Source organism: Haliaeetus albicilla, chromosome 12 (genome assembly GCF_947461875.1).
Source record: "Haliaeetus albicilla chromosome 12, bHalAlb1.1, whole genome shotgun sequence".
Taxonomy (NCBI): Eukaryota; Metazoa; Chordata; class Aves; order Accipitriformes; family Accipitridae; genus Haliaeetus; species Haliaeetus albicilla.
In genome coordinates, this window is record NC_091494.1 from 28221573 (window position 1) to 28234036 (window position 12464).

A 12464-nucleotide genomic window follows, 5' to 3' on the forward strand; every position below is an offset into this window, starting at 1 on the left:
AGGGCCCGGCCGCCTCTTCCCCGGGCCGGCAGCCGCCGCCAAGGGCGAGAGGCTGCGCCTCAGGCGCCGGGGCCGAGGGTGCCTCACGCGGAGGAGGCAGCGGCCGCCTCGCTCTCTTGGAGCCGAGCCGGGCCGGGCCGGGCCGCCCTGAGGTGAGGCCAGGCGAGGCGACGGGCGAGCTGTGAGGAGAAGGGCGGGGGGCGCGCGCGAGCGGTGCGGGGTCCCGCCGAGCGCTGGGGGGAGGGGGGCGGCCGAGGTCCCGCCGCGCCCAGAGGGGAGGGGGGAACCCGCCGTTGGCGGCTCTGACGGAGGAATGCGTGGCTGCAGGAGCGCTCGCTCCGGGGCCGGGCCGGGCGGCCTTCCCGGGGCGCGGCGGGCTGGGGAGTCCCGGGACCGGCCGGTAGCGAGCCTCAGGGCGGGGGGGGGGGCTCGGTTGCCCGCACCCCCCCCATCCCCGCCTCGTCCCTGGAGGAGGAGGCGGGCGCGCCGGGGAAGACCTCAGCCGCCGCGGCCGGCAAGGAGTGTTTCCCGGCGGAGAAGCGGTGCGGTTGCGGACGGGAGTAGCGTTTTCCTGCGCTCCCCGGGGAGGGTTGGCCGCGGCCGGCGCTGCGGTTCGGAGGGACGGCAGCCGAACGGGCGGAGCTGCTGCGCCCCGGGGGTGCTCCGGCCGCCGCCGGTCCTCGCCGCCGGTCGGTCGCCGCTCCGGCCGCCCCCTCCCCTGTGCCCGGGTGGCCCGGCTTCCCTTCTGGCAGGCTGAAAACGTTCCCCTCGGCTGGTCAGTCCGGCCGGTTAGAGGAGGCCGCCGGCTCCCCGCCCGCGGGGGAAGCGGCGTGGCGGTGTGCCCGATTCTGCCCTCTCGCCTCACCTGCCGTGTTGTGGATTGCTCGGCTTCTGCATGTAGCTTTACCTTCTTTTGCAAAGCGTAGGGCAGTGCTAGTTTTGTGGTTTGAGTTGCTGGTTTAAGACGCCTGTGGAGTCTAGTGTGAAGCTTTATTTTCACTTTCTCCTTTGTTTTTTTTGTTGTTGTTTTTTGTTGGTTTTTTTTTTTAAGGCAGCCTTTTTCGGTGTGAAATGTTGAAGACGCTGCGTGTGTTCATGTTTGAATGACTTAATGAAGCAGCTTGACCATCTCATGCAGTAAACTACAAGAGAATGTAGCGAGGCTAGATTTGTAATTTGAATTCTGCTGAACTTGTATATCTCATTTTTGTTTCTGCTGGTGATCACTTTTATCCACCAAGCTTTTTAAACAGAAATCATCACTTCTCAGGTTAACATGTGTTATGACACTAGGATAACTTCTCAAGGTATTGCTCAAAATGGAATGTTCTAATTTAGCAGTAGGCAGAAACCCACACAGGTATTGTGTGTTTTCTTTTTCTGGTACCTGTTGACTCCCTTCTTAGCTTTTAAACCTGGATCATATTATAAAAGTCCCAGCTCTCTAGTCACTTAAAATATTTATTGGCTTGTTAAACTGAACTACATCTGCTGCTGTGAAGCCAAGATTTGTTTTAGAATTCTATCACAGGACTCTAGTATTCTTTAGCAGAAGACATAAAGCTAATTTTGCCATGGTTTCTTAAGAAAATAGGTAACAAAAAGGCAGTGGAAACAGTGCAGTCCTCATTCAGAACAGGTAGTCTTATTCTTTTAAAGCATTAAAGTATTTCTAAACACACTCATTAACCATAGAACTTGAATTTTTTTTGTATGATCAGCTGTGAAAAAGGTTGGCTCGGACATGTTAAAACTTAATTAAGATTGTTTGTCAGTCCATTAAGAGGAACTAGTATGGCAAGATAGCTTTGTGATGTCTCATAGTACAAGCCCAAAAGGACATTCCCTGATACTTAGAAAGTGGGAGTTTTGAAAAATGGTAGGTGGAAATACTTTTTCAAACCATGTAATTAGAATGAAACTAGCTGCCGGAGGAAATCATTCAGCAAGATTCAAAGCAAGCAGATATTTGTATGAATAACAAAATGGCCTAGTGCATTTATAACGAAAGCCAAAAAAACATTTAGAAAAGAGATTAAAGCATATGACTCAGGGTTCAAACTAATCTTTATGAGAATAAGAACTGTACTTTTCTGCATTACAGAATATTAAAATATGTCTGCCACAGTGGTCTTGTGCTCTCCTCGAGTTACCTGGTTCTGAGCTGTGTCAGGGAGAGGGTATTGGACCAGCAGGATTGCGAGCTTTGCCACATGTCAGGTGGGAGTATGTAAAATCATACTGCTAATTTGACGTTGCTGTGAAGGCAAAAGTTCAAAGGTCCACCTGCTGTAACCTGTTCCCCACATTATAATGTATACCATGAAAAGAGCATCAGCTCTACGTGTGTGTGAAATGGAAAAACGCTGAATAATGCCTTGTCTGCCTGCATACGCATGAAGCATTAGAAGCTTTGAATGTGTATTTGGCTCAAAGAAGAGGCTCGTTTATTGGCAGCAGTGGGTTTTTCCCCTGACAGTGGATTTCAGGCACTCTGTCAGACTGAGATACTCTAGGTGCATGTTTTCTTCACTTTACAGAGAAAGTGATGGAAAAAAAAAAGTGTAGTTGCCAGAATGTTGCATGTTCTTGAAATGGTATACTCTGAATGTTCATCTGAAAGGCCGTTCTTTTTATTTTATGATTTCTTCTCAACTCTTTTGAAGTCTTGCTGATCCATTAGCTTTGTGATTATATGCTCATTTAAAATGACATGCTTTGGAGTGACTTCCCTGTTTGTTGTAGAGATTAAGTATTGGTGAGTCCACCAGTTTCCCTTGATAAGCTGTTTCAAATATCTGCAGTTAGGGGCTGTATTTCGTTTCAGGTTTAACTTCCAGCTATTGCATCTAGCGCTTCTCAGCAAGATTCAAATGTCATGCACTGCTGGAGTTCCTCTTCCATGTGTTGGGACCCACGTGCAGGGATCAGGTCATCCCTCAGAATTCTGTTTCATAAGCTAAAATCCTAAATCTTGCCTTGTGGGCTTTGCTTTCTCAGGGGGAAAGGGTTTAATTCCCTGGATAACTGGGGCGGGGGGGTGGTGGTGGTGTTTTCCTTTAGGTTCTCTCTAGTATTTCAGCATCCCTCTTGCAGATACTACTTGGTACTCTGAGCACAGCAGTTCAATCTAGTTTATTTTGCCAAAGTGAAAACAACTGTGACATGACTGAGAGATAGTTGTTCTATAAACAAAACAACTCTTGTTTGGGTTTATATTTTTAAAATTACCTATATCCAGTATTTGTTGTTTATTTTGCTTGTCTGAAGGGAATAAATTTTGTTTAATAGGTAAATAGAACCATGCACTTCATTTAAATGAGAAGCAGCTACCCAGCTATGCTTGCTCCTTCATGCCTAGACGTCTGTGATCCAATCTGTCTGTCCAGGAACAGCTATAGACTTGCTGTTCTCGCTGCTGACACTTCAGCTGACAGGAATCAGAATTCATATGGTACTGTATCCCCCTCCAGAAACAAAGGCGAGCACAAATTTCGATGAACCTTTATGTATGTTTGCTCTAGCACAGTGCATCATTGACGATTGTCATGAAACAATCCTCTGGGGATAGAAATACACATCCACAAGTGGTCAAGTCCAGTTTTAGGAAGTTAAACCATGGAGTATCCATACTAGCAATCCCATTGTGGCTACATGGGGAGAGTTTGATATAGGTTGAAGAATTAAGAGTATTATGGTTTCTATATTGGCATGAAGTTCTTGCATAAATATCGTTACTCTGTTTCTGGCTGGCTTGAAAATTCCACTGTGTTCTCATAAAAAGGTATATATAGCCCCAATTGGTTTTGGTTTTGGTTTTCTATTTTGCTTAAACCAGTGCCGTACTAGAGCAGTACAGTCTCCTTAATCCTGGAGTCTGCTGGAAAGCTCTAGCTAGTGCAGAACACTGTGCTGTTTCTCCACAGTGACATAAAGCAGCCAATCTCACATTTTCTTGTTTATTGCAGCAAGATTTTTGATCCTAGTAAATATTCTGGTCTTTCTCATCAAAGAAGGGTCCCAGGTTACTTAAACTTTAACTTGAAGTTACATACTTGGGTCCCAGGTTACTAAAGTCCCATATATATCCTGGAATAAGGATTGCAATTGTCAGCTAGACTTATGGCATGCTGAAATTCTCCATGGTATGGATAAAGTAGAAAGTTGTCAGATACAGAATTTCTTCAGAGGCTGGTGTTGAACAGTGAAATGGATTCTGCTGAGAACTCGGGACCTCAAAAACCTTGCTTCAAGTAAAACAGCGGTTTTTGATCCAGCTTTTCTCCAATATGCAAACACAATAGTGGTATTAAATATATTTATATAGAAGAAAACCTTTTGTATGCTCCATTACATACATTTCTTTGCCTTGGGAACATGTGAGAACATTTTGACAGCCGTTAATCAGTTTTGTTGACTCACTGTTTTGAGGATGTGCAACCGATGTTGATAATGCACACCATTTTTTGAGCAAGCTTAATAATGGACTGCTTGTACTAACAATTTTATTGTAGCTACCTGAAAAACACAGTTTTAGAGTAATAAAATGGCATGAGTTCAACTAAAATTTGGGCTTTTCTTGTGGCATATGGAAATTGAAGAAATAGTTTTTTATGCTTTGTTGGGGTATGTGCAAGTATGTAAATTCTTTAGTTGCTGTAAGATACTCGGGAAAGAGTGAACTTTTAGAGTGGGCGAGTTCTCCTCGTACCACCGGTACCTACCACACATGGTATTTGTTCAGGCAAATCCATGAGAGTTTGAAGTGAGCAGTAAATTGTTATGTGTGCAGAAAAGTGCTTAGTTAGTGGATGTACTGTAAAGTGACAGATGAAGACCTGGCTCCTCTTCTTCTCTTAGTATCGGTTTGGCCTCTGGCAGGTCCTATATTGAATTGGGGGTGTGGGGAGATTTAATATAGCATTTTATAACCGAATTTTCAAAAATTGTTTATGCAGAGGGTCTACTGCATGTGTTAATGTTAAACTGAAGCAGAAGTGCATGACGACATGTGTAAAGTCTAGTCAACCTTGTGTATTTTCTAGGCAAATCATGATTCACCGAAACCACTTAATGTTCTATTGCAAAATACTTGCTTACAAGAGATCTTTTGTTCTGCAGGCTTTGGATTTTTCACTGTTTATGATTTTGTCTATATGAAAATGTAAAATGATAACATTTAATAAAATATATACACCATTAGTTGTTTAGTATCTGTTTTCATCTTGTTGCTTTAGTCTTGAAAGTATTTTAAGCAGAATGTTCTTTGCAGCTATTAAGGCTCTGAAAAATGTGGTTATTTTTAATTTGTTTCATATAGGGCCATTTTTTACTTTTTGGCGAGATACTACCCATCAGTTTGTTTGGTTTTCCTAATGTTTAAACTAAAATAGGCTTTTGTGGGATCCATGTAACTTTGAGAAAGCTTTGGCAAAGCCTGTTAACTGAAAACCTACAAAAGTGGACAGTTGGGACTAACTAGAATAAATTTAGTTATTTCTTTGACTGTTCATTGCAGGTGCCTGCATTTCTCATACTTGCTGAAATCATCCTTCAGTCTTGGCAGCAAAGTCTTCCGCTTACTGTTAATTGTTTTCCTTGTGTTCGTTACAGAGGTACTTGGAATTTAAGTAGTCATGGCTATGCTGAGGTTTTTCCCACTAAGCAGGATAAACACCCCTCTAATTTCACACTTACTACGTTTGAAGACTGAATCAAATCATCTTAGGAAAATTTAGTCGTCTCCTCTCCATCACTTTTTTGGGGGGAGAGAGAGAGAAAGGAACATTGAAGCAAGGAGGAGGGGACGGAGGAGAATAACAGTGGCACAGAGAACATTAAGTGAATTCTGGTTGGGGTTGTTTTTCCCCTCCTCAACAAGCTAAATTTTTACCAGCTTCAAATGTCATGTATGTCTCTGAGGTATCAGGGAGTACTCATATTTTAAACTGAAACAAAGATTTATTCTCTCATTTTTAACAACCTAATTGATTTGAGCTGTCTGTAATGGAGTAACAGTTGCATAAGCTTTGAAAGTTCATATCCCATTTGTATGCTAATGTCTCTTCAAGTCGGATTTCTCTTCGGGGCTGGGCATAAAAACAAAGTACTGCAATCACTTGCTGATCAAAAATGACTTAGTAATATGTATTTTCTCAGTTTAACCTTGGGCAGAATATTTTTGGCATCACGGCGTTCATTTACATGGACTTGTGAATGCTTTTAAACTACAGCCTTTTATAATTGGGGTTTTAAAAGTTTGGTTATTTATGCAAAGTGTATAGGTGGTTTGTTCTCTTGTAATTTTGCATTTGGAATCTTTAGGAAATGGGACAATTGGAAGAATTTTCTTGGCCTTTGATATGGTATCAGCTGTCGGTATCTGAGGAATACAGTATTTTCCTAAACTTCCTCACACAGTTGTTATATGTTGATTAGTTTATATCTGTACTGTGCTTTGAAGCTGTAAAGTGTTTATTCTTTAATTAAAAAATTAGTAGAGATCACCGTGTTTAAATGGATGCAGATAATTCACAATACATTCAAAGCAATTCATGCAATAACCCTGCTGCCACAGTCTGTATTACATTTTTAATTACCCCATTATTCTACTGGATGCCAAAATCTGGGGTTTGCCTCTTGTCCCTAAAGAAGGAAGACATCCACATGTCTGCCGTTTGGCCAGCTGTCCTCATACCTTTACACCAAGTACTACCTGTAACAGTCATTTACTTTATTTAACCCACACAGCTTTTCAGTTCTAGTAAGTTTTGGAGACAGGTAATGGAATTATCGCCAGCATTTCTGAACACAGGTTTCACCCACCCTAAAACTTCTTGGTTGACATCAGACCAACTTCAGACAGCATGGAGATGCAGTAGGTGCTTACGCTGCTTACAGGGACCTGGCAGTCACAGCGGTAGTTACTGTACTTGGCTTTTGAAATGGCACAAGAGGGAAGTAGAAGAGGGTCAAATTACATGGAAAACTTCCAAATACATGCATGCTTTCAGAACAGAAATAGTTCTTGCGCCTCCCTTTTTGAAGGATGTATGCATTTCTTTGATGGAAGTTGGTTTGCTGGATGCCCTTACTAAGGATATTGTAAATTGGGCCCAACAAAATGATCTTACTAAAGCAAGATCTGAACGGGTTCAATCCTTCATGTTGCCAGATTGATCCTGCCTTGCTTCGGGCAGTTAGCCTAGATGGCTAAATCAGGAGCCCCTCACTCCTGTATTCCATGGAAAAGAGGAGGGAGAGTTGAATCTCTATTTGGAGGAGCCTGTTCCTTCCCATAAACCATAATAACAAACCCAGAACAATTGGACATTTCACAAATTATCCTTCCTAAGTGCCTAAAGTTGAGTAGTATGAATCAAAGCCTTTCTACCTGAAATCAGCTTAGTGCTGCTAAGAGTTACTGCTTGTGTGTCTGTCTTCTGTTCTCCAAATAACTAGGTTTCCATTTTATTATATCTTTCAGTATGATTTTGATTAGTAGATTGAAAAACTAAGTGTAAGGAATGAAACAGAATAAAGTCTTTGGGTTACCCCTTAATAAAACTTTTGCAATATGATGATGTATTGCAAAATGATGTGGATAATTCAGACTACGTGTGTAGTCACTGCGAGCCCTGACAGTGATTCAGATGTTGTGGCAGTCACTTAGAAAAGTACAAATACAAAAGGAAAATGTATCATGTTAGGATGTTCCTTATGTTTTAAAAATAGCTTTTTTAGATACTCAAAAAAGTGAGAAACTTGATGTGAGTGTCCTTCCTGTGTACTTATACACTCCCATTTAGAGCTGTGATTTTCACATTTGAAAAAATGTCTGTTAGACACAGCGCAAGATAATTTGTTCTCTCTTGTCCAATTTCCTAAGTTTTTCTGTGAAGATTATTAACAGATGAAATTCTGCATGCTCAGGAATAATCCCTCTCTTACCCTTGCATACAGAGCTACATATCTAGACAACATGCCAGAAAGAGTTAAGAATGCATAGCTTACAAAGCAAGAAGCATATGACTTTTCTGTTATAATAATTAATGTCAACAATCGTGGTTCTTAACACTTAAATGGGATCAAAAATGTTGTATCATATGCTGTCTAATGTTTTCATAAAACACCAGTTTCTGTACATTTAGCCAGATAAGATTTCCAAGCTTTACTTTTTTAAAAGCTATTTTAATTTTTATCCCTAAGGTTTCTGTCTTGCTTAAAGACACTTGCCTTGGATGAGCACAACAAAGAGGGAACAGTTAATTATGCTGCTGGGAGTTCTGGCTTAGGTCAAGGGCCGAGTTTGGTGTCCTTTAGCCATGCTGTCCTCTGGCAGGGGAAAAGCTAATTTAAGGGGTGGGGGGGTGGTAAAGAATTGGAAGCAGAGGGAAAAATCAGGGTTTATTGGCAAAGGTCCTTTTTACTCCAAATGTCCTGTTTTCTTCAACCTTGTAAAAATTAAATGTTTTTCACTTTTCAAAATATATGATGTCTCTAAGAAAGAATGAAGCTGTTGGCCACCAGTGTCTCACAAGTTCACGCAGGTTGCTCAGATGTAGATTGGGGAAAAACAGAAGAGAGTAAATAGATTTTCATGTTGCTTTTGAATAGTGCTTTTTCCGTTTCCCTTTAATCTCAAGTCAGTAGGAAGCCCATCTTCAAATAATTATATTTAACCCAGCTTGGTGCATGTTTGCAGGGTTATTTGAGGGTAGAGCTGTTACTCTTTATAGGCTTAAAAAGTAAGCTTAGGGAAAAGAATGAACTAATCAGAAATCATTCTAGAAAAAAATGGGATAACTGAAATAATTTTGTTTTCTGGTGCAGTCAAAATCAAGTATGCTCTACTACCCCTTTTATCAGCTGATGCTTTTTTTTTTTTCCTTCTAATTTAAAGAGTTGTATTAAAATTCAGCTAACATGGCTTCTAGAAGGGCAACGTGCCTGGCTGGCTAAAGTGATTGCTGATAAGTAAATCTAGTCTGAATTCTGTCTTCAGTACTGGCTTTCTCACCACCATGGCTGGAAGTTAGGCTTTGGTGAGAAGTAGGTGCTCATCTTTATCACACTTAGAAATTTCCTGCTCACTGACAGTGCTGAGCACTCAGCAATGCAGAATTGTAAGGCAACGTGAAGCACTTCAAAGCGTATATGAAAATTGGATGAAAATGTACAAAAAGGTTTGTTGGTCCTACTAGCTACTTTTTTTAAGAGACTCCTTAAATGCATTGCCATGTAGATTAAGAGTTATTTATAACATGAGCCTTAAAACATGAATTCAATGAGGAGCTGCTGCTTTAGCTATCTGATATATTGTTTAAAAAGATCTGGGCTGGGCTGTTATATAAAGATGCTTTGTTTGATTTTTTTCTTGTAAACCAGTTCCACTAAATGTGAGAGCCAGTTTTATTTTAAAGTCTAGCTGGTGGTTTCAGGGAAGCAGATGTTTAAGTAGCTCGCACTCTCTGAAATATGTCAACGTTTTGTATGCTGCTATTTCCATGGAAACAGGTATTGGCTCAGCAGAAATGGCATAGGGATTTCAAAATTACATTTTAAAAAACAAAGTCAAGATAGGTTAGTCATTCTCATTTTTAGTCATAAACACCAACAGTGGTGCTGAACAGAACCTGTCTTTTGAATATATTAGGTATAGTCATGCGAAACAACAGATTGGTGATTAATATTTTAGATTAATGTTTTTGAAAAGTGAGCTAGTGTTTGATAGACCTTTATTAGGCAAACATGCATTTATTGCATTTTGTTCAGCACATGCTCTTCTATGTACTTGAAGGCAGTCATGGTTTTATCACTTCTTTAGGCCTCCACCTTCCTCAAAAGAGGTGAAATATGTATTGGATGAGAACTACAGATTTCAGCTAGTTGGCAAACTACGCTTTTAAAAAAAAACACAAATTGGCTCCTGAAACACAGAACTGCTAATTTGTGAGTTTGTAATCTTTAGCAGCATGTAAAAATGAAGCCAACCCCATTTTGGGGGGCTATTTTGTTTGCCTTTGGGGACATTTGCTTTAGGAATAGCCCACTTACAGCCAAAGTAGTTACCTCAGTTCAGCATTGCTACAGCATTAAAAAATAGGATTAAACTCATGAGACTTGTTGCTTCCCAGGATATTGGACAAAGAACACATCTCACTTGAAGTGGAGGACAGGGGGCTCCAGGAATTCCTGAAAAATGGAAGATGCCTCTATTTGTTGCCTTGCATCTTCAGCTTGATTATTCAGACATTTATTTTTCAGCTCAAGCAGTGGTTAGATGTTGCAGCATCCTGCTGCACACCAGGGCTGTGAGGGAAGAACCCAGTGTGAACACAGTCCAGAAGAGACTGCTGGCATTGTGTGAGGAGGAGGAGGGCAGTGAGGCAGAACGGCAGGCCTGAATGAGAGAAAGGGACTGACCAGGAGAGTGGACGAAGCACCAGGAGCCATGTGTGCATGAGAGGGGAGAGAGCTCAGAAAACAGCTGTAACAAAGCCACCTACAAACAAAACAAAACAAAAAAGCAAGGAACACTGCTTTCAAAACATTGGCAGTTTCCCAAAAGAACACAGACTTTTTTTTTTTTTTTTTAACTGAAGTGGAATTTGTTTGACAGAACAATTCCCCTTAGAAATAAAATTCTTTAAACATTGGGTCACTAAATAATGAAGGGTAAAGTGCTTAGTGACCTAAATTAGATTCCTTAAAAGGATACCCACTAAGATCAAACTGTGTTTCTATATGGGCTGTACTTAAGCCAAATACTTTCCCAAAACACAGAGGCAAAACAAGCCTACAGTTCATGCGTACAGTTTGCTGTCTGACTCTCCCAGTGCTTTTCAAAAGGGAGCTAGTAGCATTTGCCTGTTGTCAAAACTTCGCTGAGTGCTGTGGGTGCACCAGCAGCAGCACTGCTCCTTCTGCCAAGGAGACACAACCAAACCAGCGATGAAATTTTCTTCCAAGACAGACACTTGTGTCTCTCCTTCATAACTCTTCCTTGGATGATGATGACAGAAGCTGTAAAACTCTGTCAATTTCTCAAGCGATAGAACAGAAAAACACAAGAAGTAAGTAAGTGTACTGGTGGACACCAAGTGTCCATCTGGGCTGGTATCTTGCCATTTTACCATCTTCGAACAGTACAAAGCCCATTAATTTTTCTCCTCTCGCCTAACCAATTTTAACCTGTAAGGTGGGTGCAGACTTAGGGATGTTTCCTGGGAAAGGGAGATGCAGAGTATTTTGTTACCTTTCAGTCACTGCAGTGTCACAAACCAAGCCCTTTGCTGTGGAGGTGCAGCTGGTGCCATCTGAACTACCTAAGCCTTGCTGAAACCACATGCAGACAACAGCAAGGCAGGGGTGTATCGGGAGCTTTCTGTGGTCCCTTCCAGGCCAGTTCATGGCAGAAGTGAGGCAACCAATGTGGCAGTTAAAGGGCAAGGGTTTAGCAAGGTGCTGAAATCTAGGATGAATGTTTTAATTTTTACTATCATTAGACCAAAAGAAATTTAGTGTGGGACTATTCTAAATACAAAGTAAGAGACAGCCTGTGGCATACAAGAAAACAACAAGAGAAGTTACACATAATAAGAAATTGATTATGCATGTAATAGTTACAGCAAGACTATGATTATAAAATTCACTTATTTCCCAACATCAGTTATCTAATGATTTTGTCTAGAAATGCTGGATGATGTCATTCTGTATCATATACAGAAGTAACCTATGTACAGGGAAAATCAGAATGAACAGAAACACGGTAAGGAATCCTTCACATCATTTACGATCTCACTCAAGATGGTCAACACATAAAGAATGGTCCCCGAGTGCTAACAGAGCATTCTGCTTTTTATCTACAAGGGGTGGTTTCAGTCTGTTGTTTTCAAAAGCACCACACTTGTACAGATTCAAAGAAATAACATGAAATGGTTTAATATGCTAGAAGACAAGAAGCTAAAATAAAATTTCATTCTGTATCTCCCCATCACATTACTGGGAAAGAAAGGTAACACCAGGCTGTCAGTACAGTCACAAGATCTGTTGAAAACTGAGCTGCGTGTGAACATCAGCATCTGCCCCAAGTATATATTCCTCACTGTAAACCAGGTTAATTTGTTTCGTAACAACAGAAAGTTGCTGACACCCATGCAGGAGCATATATGTAGGCATTTATCAAAGGGCAGCTCATTTGTCAGAAACTTCACCTCAGGCACCTTCTCAGTAACTTGTCTGACCCAAAGTCTCACAGGCTCCAAGGGGTGGAAGCAGCAGGTCTAGCACACACACCACAGACAGGACTGGCCACAGCAGCTTTTTTACAGCACCAGAGGTTACATGGTGACAGACTTAAGGCTTTCTACCTGCCAAGTTATTCTTACATACCTGTAAAAGCAGCTCAAAATTTGTTGCCTGTGTTATGCATGTTCCCACCGAGTGCACAGGTACTAGAGTTG

The 12464-nt window shown here is 41.5% G+C and overlaps 1 protein-coding gene and 1 long non-coding RNA gene across 2 annotated transcripts in view; one reads left to right on the top strand and one right to left on the bottom strand.

The window, feature by feature from the left end:
* CTDSPL2 (CTD small phosphatase like 2) overlaps positions 1-884 on the bottom strand; it is a 45868-nt gene extending 44984 nt beyond the window's left edge. The window contains exon 1 of the mRNA XM_069798724.1: positions 866-884. The gene's annotated coding sequence lies outside the window, so the exon portion shown is untranslated. The remainder of the gene's footprint in view (positions 1-865) is intronic.
* LOC138688099 (uncharacterized) lies at positions 35-5202 on the top strand. The gene is made up of 2 exons (XR_011327166.1): positions 35-152; positions 1052-5202. It is a non-coding gene; the product is annotated as an uncharacterized lncRNA (long non-coding RNA).
* Positions 5203-12464: the final 7262 nt, after the last annotated feature.